Raw genomic sequence first — 18,048 nt, 5'->3', positions numbered from 1 at the left:
GGCCGGGGACTCTAATGCAGGGAAACTTAAATCAGTTTTACCTCATTTCTATCAGCATGTTAAATGTGCAACCAGAGGGAAAAAAATTCTAGATCACCTTTACTCCACACACAGAGACGCTTACAAAGCTCTCCCTCGCCCTTCATTTGGCAAATCTGACCATAATGCTGTCCTCCTGATTCCTGCTTACAAGCAAAAATTAAAGCAGGAAGCACKAGTGACTAGGTCTATAAARAAAGTGGTCAGATGAAGCAGATGCTAAATTACAGGACTGTTTTGCTTGCACAGACTGGAATATTTAATTTACCACAGTTGGACTCCAATCAAGTTGTAGAAACATGATCAATGGAAACAGGATGCACCTGAGCTAATTTTCGAGTCTCAGCAAATGGTCTGAATACTTATGTAAATAAGGTATTTGTTTTATTTTTCATACATTTACAAAAAAATYGAAAAACCTGTTTTTGCTTTGTCATTATGGGGTATTATGTGTAGATTGATGAGGGGAAGAAAAAAATATTTTACCGWTTTTAGAATAAGGCTGTAACGTAACAAAAAGTATTCAAGGGGTCTGAAAACTTTCCGAATGCATTGTATGTTTAACAAATTCGTAGCATATTGTATGTTTTGCAAATTCATAACATACTGTATGAATTGCAATTCATAACATATTGTACGTTTTGCAAATTYGTAACATATAATATGTTTTGCAAATTCRTAATATATTGTACAAATTGCAATTCATAACATATCATAGAAATTGTCATTTGTAACATATATGAAATTGATGATGCAAATCAACAAATTAATACATACCACATGAAATATTATACTAAATGGATTGTCTCGGATTTACATACAGAATAATACGAAATGCTCTGAGACCATGTTGGCTCTGCTGATAACTAATGCTTGTGGGCTAAAGTGAGTGTTTCTGTTTTGGGAGGGTGGATATTAGTCATGAGTGCTCAGGTTACCTGTTCCCCCATGCCAGAGGCCATAAGTTAGCTACAACATTGTAAGGAAACAATTTCAGTTGGGCCTTCTCTCCTCCAGTTTTCCCTGCTGACTTTCTTCTCTTTGCTCTGCATGGTCTAGTTTTGGAAGTCCACCAGTTTGGGAGGGATGCAGGGGTGGCAGAGGCGTGGCTACTGGGACAGGAACCATACCTGTTCGGCCGGGAGTTGGGGCAGAGYGTGGACGAAGTGGAGAAACTGATCAAGAGGCACGAGGCATTCGAGAAGTCAGCCGCTACTTGGGAGGAGCGCTTCTCAGCGCTGGAGAGGTTGACTACGGTGAGTGTTTTGGCGGGTTGCAATTTTTCTGTCACGTGTCACGAATGTTTATGATAAAATTATTCTTAGACATTAGTCTTACTCATAGACAGTTACTTTTTCAGTTCTATTCCAGTGGGTATTTGTAATGTTCATAAAACATTGTTTAGTGAACAGCTATCTTGTGCTAGTCAATTATTTAAGTTCACATACTAACATTGACACCTAGTGTTAACTGCATGTCATTACAGTATTTACCCAATATTTCATGAAAAATTTGGTAGTAATAATATAATACAAAGTTCAAAGAATTCAACATAATTGGTACAACGTTTTGCATGTTCCAATGAATCCCAAAGAAACTACAATGTAATTAAATGAGCTACCATTTTTCACGTCTTAAGTCCCAAGTAAATAGCAAACTTTAAAATTGATGTGTGACCCATCACTCTTTGAAGGTGGCATTGCCAAATTTACTCAGATAAAGGTGGTAAAATGAGACTGAGGTTCCGTTGTGTCTTGTTCTTCCAGTTGGAGTTATTGGAAGTGAGAAGACAGCAAGAGGAAGAAGAGAGAAGGAGAAAACCCCCTTCGCCGGAGCCTTTACCGGTGCAGGACTCACCACTGCAGAGGTAAGTGTAACGGTTAGGGCTGTTGCGGTGACCATATTCCCTCCACACCGGCGGTCACGAGTCATGAATGCAGCAAATTCCACGTGACCATTTTGTCACGGYAAGCTCTGATGCTGCTTATGATCATTAGTAGCCTACCAAACTTGCTAACTGCCTTTTACTCAGCACTCTATTGTCCCTGTAATCACGCTGACATCAATGCAAATGTCTTCGAAAATCTAATCAAACACTTCATGAGAGCCCATGAGCTCATGTTGAGCAACATTTCTATAGCCTTTGCATTTTCGCCAAAAAACAGAGTGATGGCCTCTACTAAAAAGAGGAGGWTCCCATCAGCTTTACATAGGCTAGGCCTACTATATTTAATTCTCAACATTCCTAATATTAACCACATTGTTTATCTTTACAACAGGAGTATAGCCTACCTGGCTGGCATGAAAATGAACCAAGGGAAAAGCGTCCTCCATTTGTTATTTAAGTGCATAGATGACTTGTATTTTTTCCCGCTGCCCCTGTTTCGAGACAGGTGCATGATAATGGTCCATTCTATATTTAAAAAAAATCACACATATATTATTTAGTACAGTTGAAGTCGGAAGTTTACATACACCTTAGCCAAATACATTTAAACTCAGTTTTTCACAATTCCTGAAATTTAATCCTAGTAAAAATTCCCTGTCTTAGGTCAATTACGATCACCACTTTATTTTAAGAATGTGAAATGTCAGAATAATAGTAGAGAGAATTAATTATTTCAGCTTTTATTTATTTCATCACATTCCCAGTGGGTCATAAGTTTACATACACTCAATTCGTATTTGGTAGCATTACCTTTAAATTGTTTAATTTGGGTCAAACGTTTTGGGTAGCCTTCCACAAGCTTCCCACAATAAGGGGTGCATTTTGGCCCATTCCTCCTGACAGGGCTGGTGTTACTGAGTCAGGGTTTAAGACCTCCTTGCTCTCCCACGCTTTTTCAGTTCTGCCCACAAATTCTCTATAGGACTGAGGTCAGGGCTTTGTGATGGCCACTCCAATACCTTGACATTGTTGTCATTAACACTTTTTCAGGCTAGGGTCTATTTTTCTCCACTTCCTGTCTGACTGACGTGCACAAAGTAAACTGCCTGTTACTCAGGCCCAGAAGCCAGGATATGCATATCATTGGTACCATTAGATATAAAACACTTTGAATTTTGTAGAAATGTTAAAATAATGTATATGCATATATACTCCCACACAATAGATATGGGAGTAGAAAATCCAAAGAAAAACCAACCAGATTCTTTTTTTTTTGAGAGCCTATGCTCTTACAATGGAAAGTATAGGGGCATATCCAAATTCAGCTCCCATATTGCAATTCCTATGGCTTCCACTAGATATCAACAGTCTTTGTTCAAGGTTTCAGGCTTGTTTCTTCCCAAACGAGGAAGAAGTACGAGTTTTAGTACTGGGACTCAGAGTTGGAAATCAGTCTGTGCACTCGCGACGAAGAGGACGCGCATCTGTTAATATCGTTTTCCTATTGAACATACTGCTTTCCGTATGAAATATTATAGTTTAATTACATTTTAGGGTACCTGAGGATTATATAGAAATGTATTTTGACTTGTTTTAACAAAGTTTAGCGACAGCTTTTTGGATTCCTTTCTCTGCATGTTGAACGAGTGGATTACTCAAATCGATGGCGCCAACTAAACAGACTTTTTGGGATATAAAGAAGGATTTTATCTAACAAAACGACACTACATGTTGTAGCTGGGACCCTTTGGATCGCAAATAAGAGGAAGATTTAAAAAAGTAAGTGAATATTTCATCGCTATTTGTGATTTTATGAAGCCTGTGCCGGTGGAAAAATATGTTGATGTGGGGCGCCATCCTCAAACAATCGCATGRCATGCTTTCGCTGTAAAGCCTATTGTAAAACAGTACAGTTAGATTACAAGAATTTAAGCTTTTAACCGATATAAGACACTTGTATGTACCTAAATGTTTAATATCCATAATTTTTATGATTATTTAATTGAATTGTGCGCACTCCAATTTCACCGGAAGCTGTCAACAGGTGTCCCGCTTGCGGGACAGCCCTGTTTTACCACAACTCTGGAAGGATGCTTGGGGTCATTGTCCATTTGGAAGACACATTTGCGACCAAGCTTTAATTTCCTGACTGATGTTGCTTCAATATATCCACATAATTATCCTTCCTCATGAAGCCATCTATTTTGAGAAGTGCACCAGTCCCTCCTGCAGCAAAGCACCCCCACAACATGATGCTGCCACCCCCGTGCTTCACGGTTAGGATGGTGTTCTTCGGCTTGCAAGCCTCCCCCTTTTCCCTCCAAACATAACGATGGTCATTATGGCCAAACAGTTCTATTTTTGTTTCATCAGACCAGAGAACATTTCTCCAAAAAGTACCATCTTTGTCCCCATGTGCAGTTGCAAACCGTAATCTGGCTTTTTTATGGCGGTTTTGGAGCAGTGGCTTCTTCCTTGCTGAGCGGCCTTTCAGGTTATGTCGATATAGGACTTGTTTTTACTGTGGGATATAGATACTTTTGTACCTGTTTTCCCCCCCCCGCCCCCCCCCCCTCCCCTTCCCTCCCTCCCCCCCCCCCCCCCCCCACGCTCCCCCCCCCCCCCCCCCCCCCCCCCCCCCCCCCCCGCCCCCCCCCCCCCCTCCCCCCCCCCCCCCCCCCCCCCCCCCGCCCCCTCCCCCCCCCCCCCCCGCCCCCCACCCTCCCCCCCCCCCCCCCCCCCCCCCCCCCCCCCCCCCTCTCTCCCCCCCCCCTCCCCCGCCCCCTCCCCCCGCCCCCTCCCCCCTCCCCCCCCCCCCCCCCCCTCCCCCCCCCTCCCCCCCCCCTCGCCCCCCCCCCCCCCCCCCGCCCCTCCCCGCCCCCCCCCCCCCCCCCCCCCCTCCCCCCCCCCCCCCCCCCCCCCCCCCCCCCTCCCCCTCCTCCGCCCCTCCCCCCCCCCCGCCCCGCCCCCGCCCCCCCCCCCCCCCCCCCCCCCCCCCCGCCCCCCCCCCCCCCCCCCCCCCCCCCCCACCCCCACCACCCCCCCCCCCCCTCGCCCCCCCCCGCCCCCTCACCCCCCCCCCCCCCCCCCCCCTCCCCCCCCCCGCCCCCCCCCCCCCCCCCCCCTCCCCCCCCTCCCCCCTCCGCCCCCCACCCCCCCCTCCCCCCCCCCCGCCCCCCCCCCCCCCCCCTCCCACCCCCTCCCCCCCCCCCCCCCCCCCCCCCGCCCCCCTCCAGCATCTTCACAAGGTCCTTTGCTGTTGATTTGTACTTTTCGCACCAAAGTACGTTCATCTCTAGGAGGCAGAACGCGTCTCCTCCTGAACGGTATGACGGCTGCGTGGTCCCATGGTGTTTTACTTGCATACTATTTGTTGTACAGATGAACGTGGTACCTTCAGGCATTTGGAAATTGCTCCCAAGGATGAACCGACTTGTGGAGTACAATTTCTTGTCTGAGGTCTTGGCTGATTTCTTTTGATTTTCCAATGATGTCAAGCAAAGAGGCACTGAGTTTGAAGGTAGGCCTTGAAATACATCCACAGGTACACCTCCAATTTTTTTTTTTTTATTTAACCTTTATTTACCAGGTAGGGCTAGTTGAGAACAACTTCTCATTTACAACTGCGACCTGGCCAAGAAAGCAAAGCAGTTCGACATATACAACAACACAGAGTTACACATGGAATAAACAATACATTACCAATAATACAGTATGAAAAAAAATAAGTATATATACAGTGTGTGCAATGAGGTAAGATAAGGGAGGTAAGGCAATAAAAATAGGCCATAGTGGCAAGGTAATTACAATATAAGCAAATAAACACTGGAGTGGTAGATGTGGCAGAAGATGAATGTGCAAGTAGAGATACTGGGGTGCAAAGGAGCAAAATAAATAAATAAATACAGTATGGAGATGAGGTAGTTGGATGGGCTATTTACAGAAGGGCTATGTACAGGTGCAATGATCTGTGAGCTGCTCTGACAGCTGGTGTTTTGAAGTTAGTGAAGGATATATGAGTCTCCAGCTTCAGCGATTTTTGCAGTTCGTTCCAGTCATTGGCAGCAGAGAACTGGAAGGAAAGGCGGCCAAAGGTTGAATTGGCTTTGGCGGTGACCAGTGAAATATACCTGCTGGAGCTCGTGCTTGCTGGTGGGTGCTGCTATGGTGACCAGTGAATTGAGATAAGGCGGGGCTTTACCTAGCAAAGACTTGTAGATGACCTGGAGTCAGTGGGTTTGGCGACGGAGTATGAAGCGAGGGCCAGCCAACGAGAGCATACAGGTGGCAGTGGTGGGTAGTATATGGGGTTTGGTGACAAAAACGGATGGCACTGTGATAGATACATCCAATTTGTTGAGTAGAGTGGTTGGAGGCTATTTTGTAAATTACATCACCGAAGTCGAGGATCGGTAGGATAGTCAGTTTTACGAGGGTATGTTTGGCAGCATGAGTGAAGGATGTTTTGTTGCGAAATAGGAAGCCTGATTCTAGATTTAATTTGGGATTGGAGATGCTTAAAATGGGTCTGGAAAGAGAGTTTACAGTCTAACCAGACACCTAGGTATTTGTAGTTGTCCACATATTCTAGGTCAGAACCGTCCAGAGTAGTGATGCTGGATGGGCGGGCAGGTGCTGGCAGCGATCGGTTGAAGAGTATGCATTTAGTTTTACTTGCATTTAAGAGCAGTTGGAGGCCACGGAAGGAGAGTTGTATGGCATTGAAGCTCGTCACTCAGGGAGAAGGGCACAATGCAGCACTCAGGGAGAAGGGCACAATGCAGCACTCAGGGAGAAGGGCACAACGCAGCACTCCGGCCACTGGCCGCAAAAGGCATGGATTTTTTTAGAGTGCATTACGGCCACAAAGGGGATGCCACAGTGAAATCGAGGCATTATCAAGTGTTTGTCAAATTGTGAATGAAAGACTAGTGAAGTGTTTACAGCCTGTGCAAAAAACAAAGCAGAGCTCATGCTACTGTTTTCAAATCATCATTAGTCGCATCATGCAGCCTTACAATGTATTAAACATCAAAACATATAGCACAACGTTTCTAGAACAACTAAAGTTACATTAATAACTCTAAATGAAGCATATAGGAGTACCTATTTCTTTGCTAATCGCTCAATACAGAATAGCCGAATTTGCGCACTCCCTCAAATCGTTTGGAAAAAATATTTCGATTTTATTCAGCTTTGTTCAATTGTGTTCTTCATACTATAAAATAATATAAAATAATGTCACAGAATTCTAAACAAATCTTGTCTGTTAAATGAACAAGTGTAGCCCACAGCCAAGCTGTTTTTTCTCTGTGTTGGTTGGGGCGTGATGGTGACTTGGGTGGGTTATCTAGGTAAATTTGTATGTCTATGGTGGCCTGATATGGTTCCCAATCAGAGGCAGCTGTTTATYGTTGTCTCTGATTGGGGATCATATTTAGGCAGCCATTTTCCTTTTGTGTTTGTGGGATCTTGTCTACATTGAGATGCCTGAGTGCATACCAGTAGCGTCACGTTTCGGTTGTTCTTTATTGTATTGTATTGTATTGTATTGTATTGTATTGTATTGTATTGTWTTGGCGAGTTTCAGTTTATTAAAATATGTGGAACTCTACTCACGCTGCGCCTTGGTCTCATCCTTATAATGAACGTGACACAAGGACATATCAGAGTATGTTATTCTGTTCTTCTGAAATAGACTACATTTTCTTCATATCATGATTTTTTAGACCTRTCTAAAATAAATAAGGGATTTATTGTGAAGGTGTAGGCTATATTACATGGATTTACTATACTTTTTAAAATGTAGATGTTCTGAAGGTCTGCATTGGTAGGCTATGTGTGAAAGCCAGGATATGAATGGTCAATTACGGTGAGACCAGTTATTTCCTTGACAATCACTGGCTGACGAAATGTTGTAACTGTCACCGCCCTAGTAGCGGTGTTGGTAAAGAAACAGACAAGGGTGTGTTTCCCAAAGTCATCATAGCTAATGTAGTTTGTTACTTATCTCAAAGACCCAGACTCATTCCACTCCCAGACTCATTCCAATCGTAGAATAACAAAGTGCTTCCTTTTACGTATTTCAGTGTTTCCCAAACTCTGTCATGGGGACCCCAAGGGGTGCACATTTTGGTTTTTGTCCWAGCACCACACAGTTGATTGAAATAGTCAACTCATCATTAAGCTTAGATTATTTGAATAATCTGTGTAGTGCTAGGGCAAAGAACCAACATGTGCACTCATCAAACAATTGTGACTCTTTCAAGTAAATCAAGTTAGCTATGAAAATCACCACAGACAAGTTGTTAGGTAGCTCATGGACACTTACTTATCTTCGTTGACTTGCTTCCTGATTATCCCTTTCTACTTTATATTCTCCACAGTGGGGTAGAGAACGGATTGCAGAACGGACTGCCCTCAGACCAAGATTCTCCACAGGTAAGTTACTGCTCCAAAGTTTACCACCAAAAATGTGCCAGCTTTTAGGGTCAATAGACTGACTAGGGCCTTACTTCTCAGAGCATTACATTGTTAAATCTCACCTAAGGTGCCTTGTTTGCATCTGAGGTGTTTCCCAGAAAACATAATTGCATTAAAGCTGAAGAATGAAATATTAATATATTGAAATATTTTATGTATGTATAAAAAAAATATAAATTCAATTATTTTGGTGTGAAGGCCCATCCATGCCCCTTCAAATTATAATAATAATTCATGTTGGTGCATGACCCCACTGGTGTCAAGGCCACCTCTTATGTAGGTTAATCTGCATTTTGTCCTGCGCTACCCTGTCATTACAGTACTTCTTCAATAACTACTAACGACAAACTAAGACCCAAGTATATGTAGAACAATGAAGCAGCAATTCCTGCTTGTGCATGCCTGTCACATATTTCTAAAACTAAAAGCATTGTATTTGGGACAAATCATTCACTAAACCCTAAACCTCAACTAAATCTTGTAATAAATAATGTGGAAATTTAGCAAGTTGAGGTGACTAAACTGCTTGGAGTAACCTTGGATTGTAAACTGTCATTGTCAAAACATATTGATACAACAGTAGCTAAGATGGGGAGAAGTCTGTCCATAATAAAGCGCTACTGCTCTACCTTCTTAACAGCACTATCAACAAGGCAGGTCCTACTGGCCCTASTTTTGTCGTACCTGGACTACTGTTCAGTCGTGTGGTCCGGTGCCACAAAARGGGACTTAAAAAAATTGCAATTGGCTCAAAACAGGGCAGCACGGCTGGCCCTTGGATGTACACAGAGAGCTSACATCAATAATATGCTTGTCAATCTCTCCTGGCTCAAAGAGGAGGAGAGATTGACTTCATCATTACTTGTATTTATAAGAGGTATTGACATTTTGAATGCACCAAGCTGTCTGTTTGAACTACTGGCACACAGCTCGGACACCCATGCATACCCCACAAGACATGCCACAAGAGGTCTCTTCACAGTCCCCAAGTCCAAAACAGACTATGGGAGGTGCACAGTACTAAATAGAGCCATGACTACATGGAACTCTATTCCACATCAAGTAACTGATGCAAGCAGTACAATTTGATTTAAAAAACAGATAAAAATACACCTTATGGAACAGTGGGGACTGTGAAGCAACACAAACATATACAGAGACACATGCATACACATGATAACATACACACTATACACACACGTACACATCAATTTTGTATTGTAGATATGTGGTAGTGGTGGAGTAGGGGCCTGAGGGCACACAGTGTGTTGTGAAATCTGTGAATGTATTGTAATGTTTTTCAAATTGTATAACTGCCTTCATTTTGCTGGACCCCAGGAAGAGATAATGGGGATCCATAATAAATACAAATACAAATAGACAGCATTGGTATGGTGCTACAGTGCAGCCTAGGGTTCAAATACTATTTAGGGTAATTTAATTACTTTCAAAGACATTCCAAAGTAAATATGTATTATTTTTAATTTTTACTACAAATAGTTCATTATTGGAATGTATTAGGAAATACAATTGGAATGTATTTTAAAACTCAAATACACTTCCATGCATGTAACCCAGGCATTTTATTACATTTCAGGAGAAGACCCAGATGCAGACAGTGTCGAAGTAACAAAAGTATATTACTAGAACAGGGGGCAGGCAAAACGACAAGTCAAGGGCAGGCAGAGGTCAGTAATCCAGATCAGAGTCCATCAAGTACAGAACGGCAGGTAGTCTCAAGGTCAGGGTATGCAGAGGTCAATAATCCAGGAGGGTGTGACCAGTTACAGAATGGCAGACAGGCTCAGGGTCAGGGTAGGCAGAATGGTCAAAACTGGGGAAACTAGAAAACAGGAACTAGAAAAAGACAGGAGCAAGAGGAAAAACACTGGTAGGCTTGACAAACAAAACAAACTGGCAACAGACAGAACACAGGTATAAGTACACTGGGGAAGATGGGCGACACCTGGAGGGGGGGTGGAAACAAGCACAGAGACATGTGAAACAGACCACGGTGTGACAGTACATCCTGGACTGTACTGTGTGACAGTCCAGGATGTCCCTAGCGGGGACCCAGCACCTCTACTCCGGGCCATAACCCTCCCAGTCAACCAGGTACTGGAATCCCCTGCCCCGCTGTCGAACCTTCAGGAGGCGCCTCCCCGTGTACACCGGTTGGCCATCGATAAGAGGGGTGGGCCTAGAAACAGGAGACAAAGGGCTGTGAGAGGACAGGCTGGCCGGCAACCCAATGAGTGTGGTCAGACTACCCTTCCTCTGCAGGCTCATCCTGACATGACCCTCCAGCATGACAATGCCACCAGCTGTACTGCTCGTTCTGTGCGTGATTTCCTACAAGACAGGAATGTCAGTGTTCTGCAATGGCCAGCGAAGAGCCCGGATCTCAATACCATTGAGCACATCTGGGACGTGTTGGATCGGAGGGTGAGGGCTAGGGCCATTCCCCCCAGAAATGTCCGGGAACTTGCAGGTGCCTTGGTGGAAGAGTGGGGTAACATCTCACAGCAAGAACTGTCAAATCGGGTGCAGTCCATGAAGAGGAGATGTACTGCAGTACTTAATGCAGCTGGTGGCCACACCAGATACTGACTGTTACTTTTGATTTTGACCCCCCCCTTTGTTCAGGGACACATTATTCCATTTCTGTTAGTCACATGTTATGGTCATACAAATATTTACATGTTAAATTTGCTGAAAATAAACGCAGTTCACAGTGAGAGGAGATTTCTTTTTTGCAGAGTTTAGTACTTTAAAGTATTTTTACTTAATTAAGTACTTTACACCACTGATCAGGTTAGCTACATCAGGTGATAATGCCTATTGCTAATAATATRGACCAATATGTTATATTGGGCTCATTTCTGGAAGGGGAAATTATAGTTTAGATGTCAGCATCATTCGAGGCTGCTCTAATGACTTACATGGCTTATTACGCTTCTCCGTTCACAGCCRACGAGTAGTCCATGCGCACAGGCTCCTTGGATGTAGACAGAAGCTCCTGGCTCAGCGTGTTCCAACACTCCAACAGGTCTAGGGCTCAATCACAGCCCGAGGCAACAAGAGGCCTACTCAGTCACAACATTCTTTGTCCAAATACAATTCAGAAACCAAAATGAGCTATTAGCGTTGCATACTCTAGTTTTAAGGCATGATTGGGGAAATGATTGGGCTCTCTCTCTCTCACACACATAGAATGGCTTGGATAGAGTTGAGATCATGAATGGAGTGGCGGAGCAGAACTCAAAGGACCCGAGCCCCATTCCCTCACCCACAGCCAGCCGGCAGGGCAAGGGCAGCCTGTCCTCCACGTTGCTGACCCAAAACCACGATTCGCCTGCAGCTCAGCTGGAGGGCTTCCTGCATCGCAAGCATGAATGGGAGGGACACAACAAGAAGGCCTCAAGCAGGTATGGTGAACTGGATCAAAAGAGAGAATCCAAATAGCATTGTTTKGAAGACGTAATTTAATTATACAGTTTATTTTTATGTAAAATATATTATTTTAAGGAAGTTAACTTGTGTTGTACAATACATCCCAGGCTCACAATGACTCATTCGGCTCTCTTTTTCAGATCCTGGCATAACGTGTACTGCGTTATCAACAATCAGGAAATGGGCTTCTACAAAGACAACAAGGGTGCTGGTCAAGGCATCCCCTACCATAATGCGATTCCGATCAGTCTAATGGGGGCTGTGTGTGATGTGGCCATGGACTACAAAAAAAAGAAGCATGTCTTCAAACTCAGGTTAAAAATKMTAAAAATTTGAGTTGTGTTCATGGTTCTTCTCACRGAATCACCCCAGAAGTGGATCCTCTCAGTTGCACTTCATTAMGCTATCTGCTTCAGTCTAAATCGGATTTCTTAATGTTCTAGTTCATTTTGTTCAAACCAGTTCAGCTTAATGACTGCCACTTCAGAATGTTTTTTTTTTGTGCAAATGTTGCTATCCGAATCTCTTTTGAATCTGAAATATATATGTTTATAAAGTTACCAATTTTTTTTTCATTTTTCTTTCAGAGTTGCTGATGGAAATGAGTATCTCTTCCAAGCCAAAGAAGAAGTAAGTTGGCTTCCTTTGTTTAACATTTTGTGTAATCGTGTTAAAGATTGTTTCAGTAGGCCAAAACAAAACAGTGGGTATACTGTAAAACAAATGAACAACAACTTTTGTATAGAGGCCCTGGTCTTGACTACCCAACCTAATTCTTGGGCTAGTTGTTAAACTGGCCTCCACCACCTTGCATTCACCTATTCTTCTAGGGTGAGTTTCCCCAAAATTCCCTAGCTAATGTGGCACTTTAAATCTCATGACGACCCAGACTCAGTCCACTTGTAGAAAAGAAAAGTACTTCTTTGGCAAATTTCATTCACTTATAAACATAGATCTTTACAATTGCCATTCTCTTTTTGAGACAGAAAGCACAACATTAGCTAAAAAGKGCTTAGGAAACTGACCTTTCAATGACCCCTTACAGGAGGAGATGAGCACATGGATCCAGGCCATTCTGAATGCGGGGACACCTGACAAGGTATCGATTACGCCCAGCAACCAGAGCACTCCGGCGTCGAGCCGAGCCCAGACCCTGCCCGCCACCGTCACCCTCACCACCGAATCCAGCCCGGGCAAGCGGGAGAAAGACAAGGAAAAGGACAAGGAGAAGCGATTCAGCCTCTTTGGCAAGAAAAAACTATAAAGTTTCTCAGCAATGAAGACATTCTGTTTTTTATTAGTGCAGTATTGTTTTTTTCTTTACTTCTTTTTAATTTTTGTCTGTCCAGCCACAATGATATTCCTGCTCAACTACACCACATGCTGTGTTTWAATGTTCCTTGAATTGGGTAAAACGATTGARACTTGAAATACAAATGTAAATGAAACATTTGAACTTTGTTAGTGTCAAGGTGTATCTGGCAGGTTCCATCATGAAATAGATTTGGTAATATCAAATATCATGAGGACCATTTTATTTTTTAACCTTAATTATTTACTTGTAAAAATGTGTTTTGTGTGTTTTTGTGCTTTTTCCTTGTCATTGTGTTTTGTTAAAATGGGTCTGAGTATTTAAACATTTCCTCAATTTTGTGAGGGTGTCTTCAAGAGGCAGGCCTACATTTTTTTTCTGTTGAAAAGGGAGACAACATTACTTCAAAATAAATCATTTTTGTGACTGGACATACACATAYTGAATAAAGAATTTTATGAAACTTTTCAACATAATTTACTATGATTCCTACTTGAGTTTAAATTGAAAACAAACAACCTCGAGAAAATATCAGGCTCCAAAAGGGCATAGCTAGCCAATATTATCAATAAGCGCATTTCTTTTTAGGTCAAGATRAGCCTAATAATACACCTGTAATTGAAACAAGATGAATATCTTTAAATTATTCCCTCATGGAGTAATGTTTTATATACATCATGGACCAGTAATTCTTTTCCTTTGTTTGTTTACTTTTGTCCCTCTTGAGTTGCATCATAATATGTTTCCAAATAATAATAGTTGGCTACAGGTTATAAAATGAGTATGTATAACAAACACTTTAAAGCATTGATGTTAAATGGAAAAGTGGAAATTCAGCATTTACTGCAAAAAAAAGGTTGCTTGCTTGTTGGCTCTAGCAATGCACATTATACTTTTTGCTATGTTATCCTGCTAWTAGATACATAGTGTGCATTTCTTTGTCACTTTATCTATTGTATTGAGAAAAATAACATCTTACTGTACAATCATAAATTATGTAATAGGAATGAAATGCTTTGCAATGCCTGGGTCTTTGGGCATATATAGAACATTGACCCGGATTTCTGATGTATGAAACTGCACCTGTAGACTTTTTTTCTCTCTCTCTCCCTCAAATATGTGCGATGTCATTAAAATGCGATTAAACATTGGAGTTTGTGTGCTATCTATGGTTTTGGAAAAGTGGAGTGCGTCTGCTTGAAAATTTTGAACCTTGCTGTAATCTAATGAGTACTTTAAGTCTACTCTGTCGGCTCTGTGCAATCAATGTAACTGTAAATACACATTCAAAGTTCAAATGCCCTAGTCTATAACTTCAGTACAGAGCACCTTATTGTGATGTGCGGGTCATATTTTTGTTAACCCGCAACAGCCCACAATTCCTAATAGCCTATCAAAATGTTGGAAATTATAAGAAACAAAGCCTAGTGGCGGTAAAAAAAATATCCTGCACCCCGTCAAAACATTTTTCCAGCATCTCTACAGTGCATTTTCTGTGTTTSTGGGTTAGGGTGCGGTGTGGGCCTCAGATTTTTACTTTATCACATATAGTAGGGCAGTTGCAGATGGGTTATTTGTTCGTCAACTTGTCTATAATTAGCTACATGCAACTTATCTTCTGTCATACAGTGCCTTCAGAAAGTGTTCGTACCCTTTGACTTTTTCCACATTTTGTTGTCTTACGAAGTGGGATTCAAGTGGATGTAATTGTCATTTTTTTTGTCAAAGTCTACACAAAATACTCTGTAATGTCAAAGTGGAAGAAAAAATTTATTTACATTTATTTTTATTATGGAAAATGAAATACTATTATATCTTGATTAGATAACTATTCAATATTTTAAAAAATATTAATACAAATTAAATAACTGAAATATAGTTGTTGCACAAGTATTCAGCTCTCTGAWTCAATACATGTTAGAATCACCTTTGGCAGTAACTAAAGCTGTGAGTCTTTCTGGGTAAGTCTCTAAGAACTTTGCACACCTGGATTGTACAATATTTTCCAATTATTCTTTTTTTTAAATGTCAAGCTCTGTCAAGTTGGTTGTTGATCATTACTAGACAGTCATTTTCAAGTCTTGCCATATACAGTTGAAGTCAGAAGTTTACATACACCTTAGCCAAATACATTTAAACTCAGTTTTTCACAATTCCTGACATTTAATCCGAGTAARAATTAGGATGACTTTATTTTAAKWATGTGAAATGTCAGAATAATAGTAGAGAGAATGATTTATTTCATCACAWTCCCAATGGGTCAGAAGTGYACTCAATTAGTATTTGGTAGCATTGCCTTTAAATTGTTTAACWTGGGTCAAACGTTTTGGGTAGCCTTCCACAAGCTTCCCACAATACGTCGGGTGAATTTTGGCCCATTCCTCCTGACAGAGCTGGTGCAACTGAGTCAGGTTTGTAGGCCTCCTTGCTCGCACACGTTTTTTTCAGTTCTGCCCCAAATTYTCTATAGGATTGAGKTCGGGGCTTTGTGATGGCCACTCCAATACCTTAACTTTGTTGTCCTTAAGCCATTTTACCACAACTTTGGAAGTATGCTTGGGGTCATTGTCCATTTGGAAGACCCCGATTTGGTGAACAAAGCTTTAACTTCCTGACTGATGTCTTGAGATGTTGCTTCAATATATCCACAATTTTCCTCCCTCATGATGCAATCTATTTTGTGAAGTGCACCAGTCCCTCCTGCAGCAAAGCACCCCACAACATGATGCTGCCACTCACACTTTGCTTCACGGTTGGGATGGTGTTTTCGGCTTGCAAGCATCCCCTTTTTCCTCAAACATAATGACGGTCATTATGGCACAACGGTCTATTTTTGTTTCATCAGACCAGAGGACATTTCTCCAAAAAGTAAAATCTTTGTCCTCGTGTGCAGTTGCAACCGTACTCTGGCTTTTTATGGCTGTTTTGGAGCAGTGGGCTTCTTCCTTGCTGAGCGGGCCTTTCAGGTTATGTCGATATAGGATCGTTTTACTGTGGACAGAATAATCTTTTGTACCTCGTTTCTCCAGCATCTTCTCACACAAGGTCCTTTGCTGTTGTTCTGGGATGATTTGCACTTTTCGCACCAAAAGTATTCATCTCTAGGAGACAGAACAACGTCTCCCTCCTGAGCAGTATGACAGCTGCTTGTCCCATGGTGTTTATATTTGGCGTGCCATTGTTTGTACAACGGGTAACCTTCAGGCGTTTGGAAATTGCTCCCAAGGATAAACCAGACCAGACTACAATTGTTTTGTCTGAAGGTCTGGCTGATTTCTACTTAGATTTCCCCATGATGTCAAGCAAAGAGGCACTGAGTTTGAGGGTAGGCCTTGAAATACATCCACAGGGTACACCTCCAATTGACTTAAATGATGTCAATTAGCCTATCAGAAGCTTCTAAAGACATTACATAATTTCTGGAATTTTCCAAGCTGTTTAAAGGCACAGTCAACTTAGTGTAAACTTCTGACCCACTTGGATTGTGATACAGTGATTATATAGTGAAATAATCTGTCTGTAAACAATTGTTGGAACAATTACTTGTGTCATGCACAAAGTAGATGTCCTAACTGACTTCCCAAAACTATAGTTTGTTAACAAGACATCTGTGGAGTGGTTGAAAAACTAGTTTTAATGACTCCAACCTAAGTGTATGTAAACTTCAACTGTATTTTCAAGCCGATTTAAGTCAAAACTGTAACTAGATCACTCKAGTAAGCAACTTGCATGTGCTTAGCTCTGTTCCGTTTATTTGTATCCTAAAAAAACTCYATAGTCCTTGCCAATGACAAGCATATCCATAACATGATGCAACCACCACCATGTTTGGAAATATGAAGAGTGGTACTCAGTGAGGTGTTGTGTTGGATTTTCCCCAAACAYAAYGCTTTGTATTCAGGACAAAAAGTTAATTTCTTTGCCACATTTTTGACAGATTAYTTTAGTGCCTTATCGCAAACAGGATGCATGTTTTAGAATAGCTTTATTCTGTATAGACTTCCTTCGTTTCACTCTGTCATTTATGTTAGTATTGTGGAGTAACTACAATGTTGTTGATCCATCCTCAGTTGTCTTCTATCACGGCCATTAAACTCTGTAACTGTTTAAAAATCACTATTGGCCTCCTGGTGAAATCGCTGAGCAGTTTCCTTCCTCACCGGCAACTGAGTTAGGAAGGGCGCCTGTATCTTTGTAGTGACTGGGTGTACCATCCAAAGTGTAATTACTAACTGCACCATGCTCAAAGGGATATTGAATGTTAGCTTTTTTTTGCCCTTCTTTGCGAACCATTGGAAAACATCTCTGGTTTTTGTGGTTGAATCTGTACTTGAAATTCACTGCTCGACTGAGGACCTTACACATAATTGTATGTGGGGGGTACAGAGATGGGGTTGTCATTTACAAATCATGTTAAACACTAGTATTGCACACAGAGTGAGTCCATGCAACTTATGTGACGTGTTAAGCAAGTTTGTAGGCTTGCCATAGCAAATGGATTGAATACTTATTGACTCAATRCATTTCAGTTTTAAATGTTTTATTGACTTGTAAACATTTCTAAAAACATAATTCCATTTTGACATTATGGGATATTGTGTGTAGATCAGTGACACAAAATCTAAATGTAATACATTTTATGCAGATTAACACAACACATTTTTGAAAAAGTAAAGAAATGTGAATACTTTCTGAATAAACCCTTGCTCACCAGAAAATGTGTCATACATCAATAGAATGAATGCTTCAATCTAGTTGACATCGGTAAAGTTCATCCTCTTACTTTTTCAAAAATTGTTTGTTAGTCTGAATAAAAAATGTATTACATTTAGATTTTTGTGTCACTGATCTACACACAATATCCCATAATGTC

The 18,048-nt window shown here is 41.8% G+C and overlaps 1 pseudogene; it reads left to right on the top strand.

The window, feature by feature from the left end:
• The window catches only part of LOC112080712 (spectrin beta chain, non-erythrocytic 1-like), a 116,471-nt pseudogene extending 102,820 nt beyond the window's left edge, over window positions 1–13,651 (top strand).
• Window positions 13,652–18,048: the final 4,397 nt, after the last annotated feature.

The sequence above is a fragment of the Salvelinus sp. IW2-2015 genome, unplaced genomic scaffold (assembly GCF_002910315.2).
Source record: "Salvelinus sp. IW2-2015 unplaced genomic scaffold, ASM291031v2 Un_scaffold16448, whole genome shotgun sequence".
Lineage (NCBI taxonomy): Eukaryota > Metazoa > Chordata > Actinopteri > Salmoniformes > Salmonidae > Salvelinus > Salvelinus sp. IW2-2015.
The sequence above is the reverse complement of the archived record's forward strand: the minus strand, read 5'-3'. Positions and strand labels throughout refer to the sequence as shown.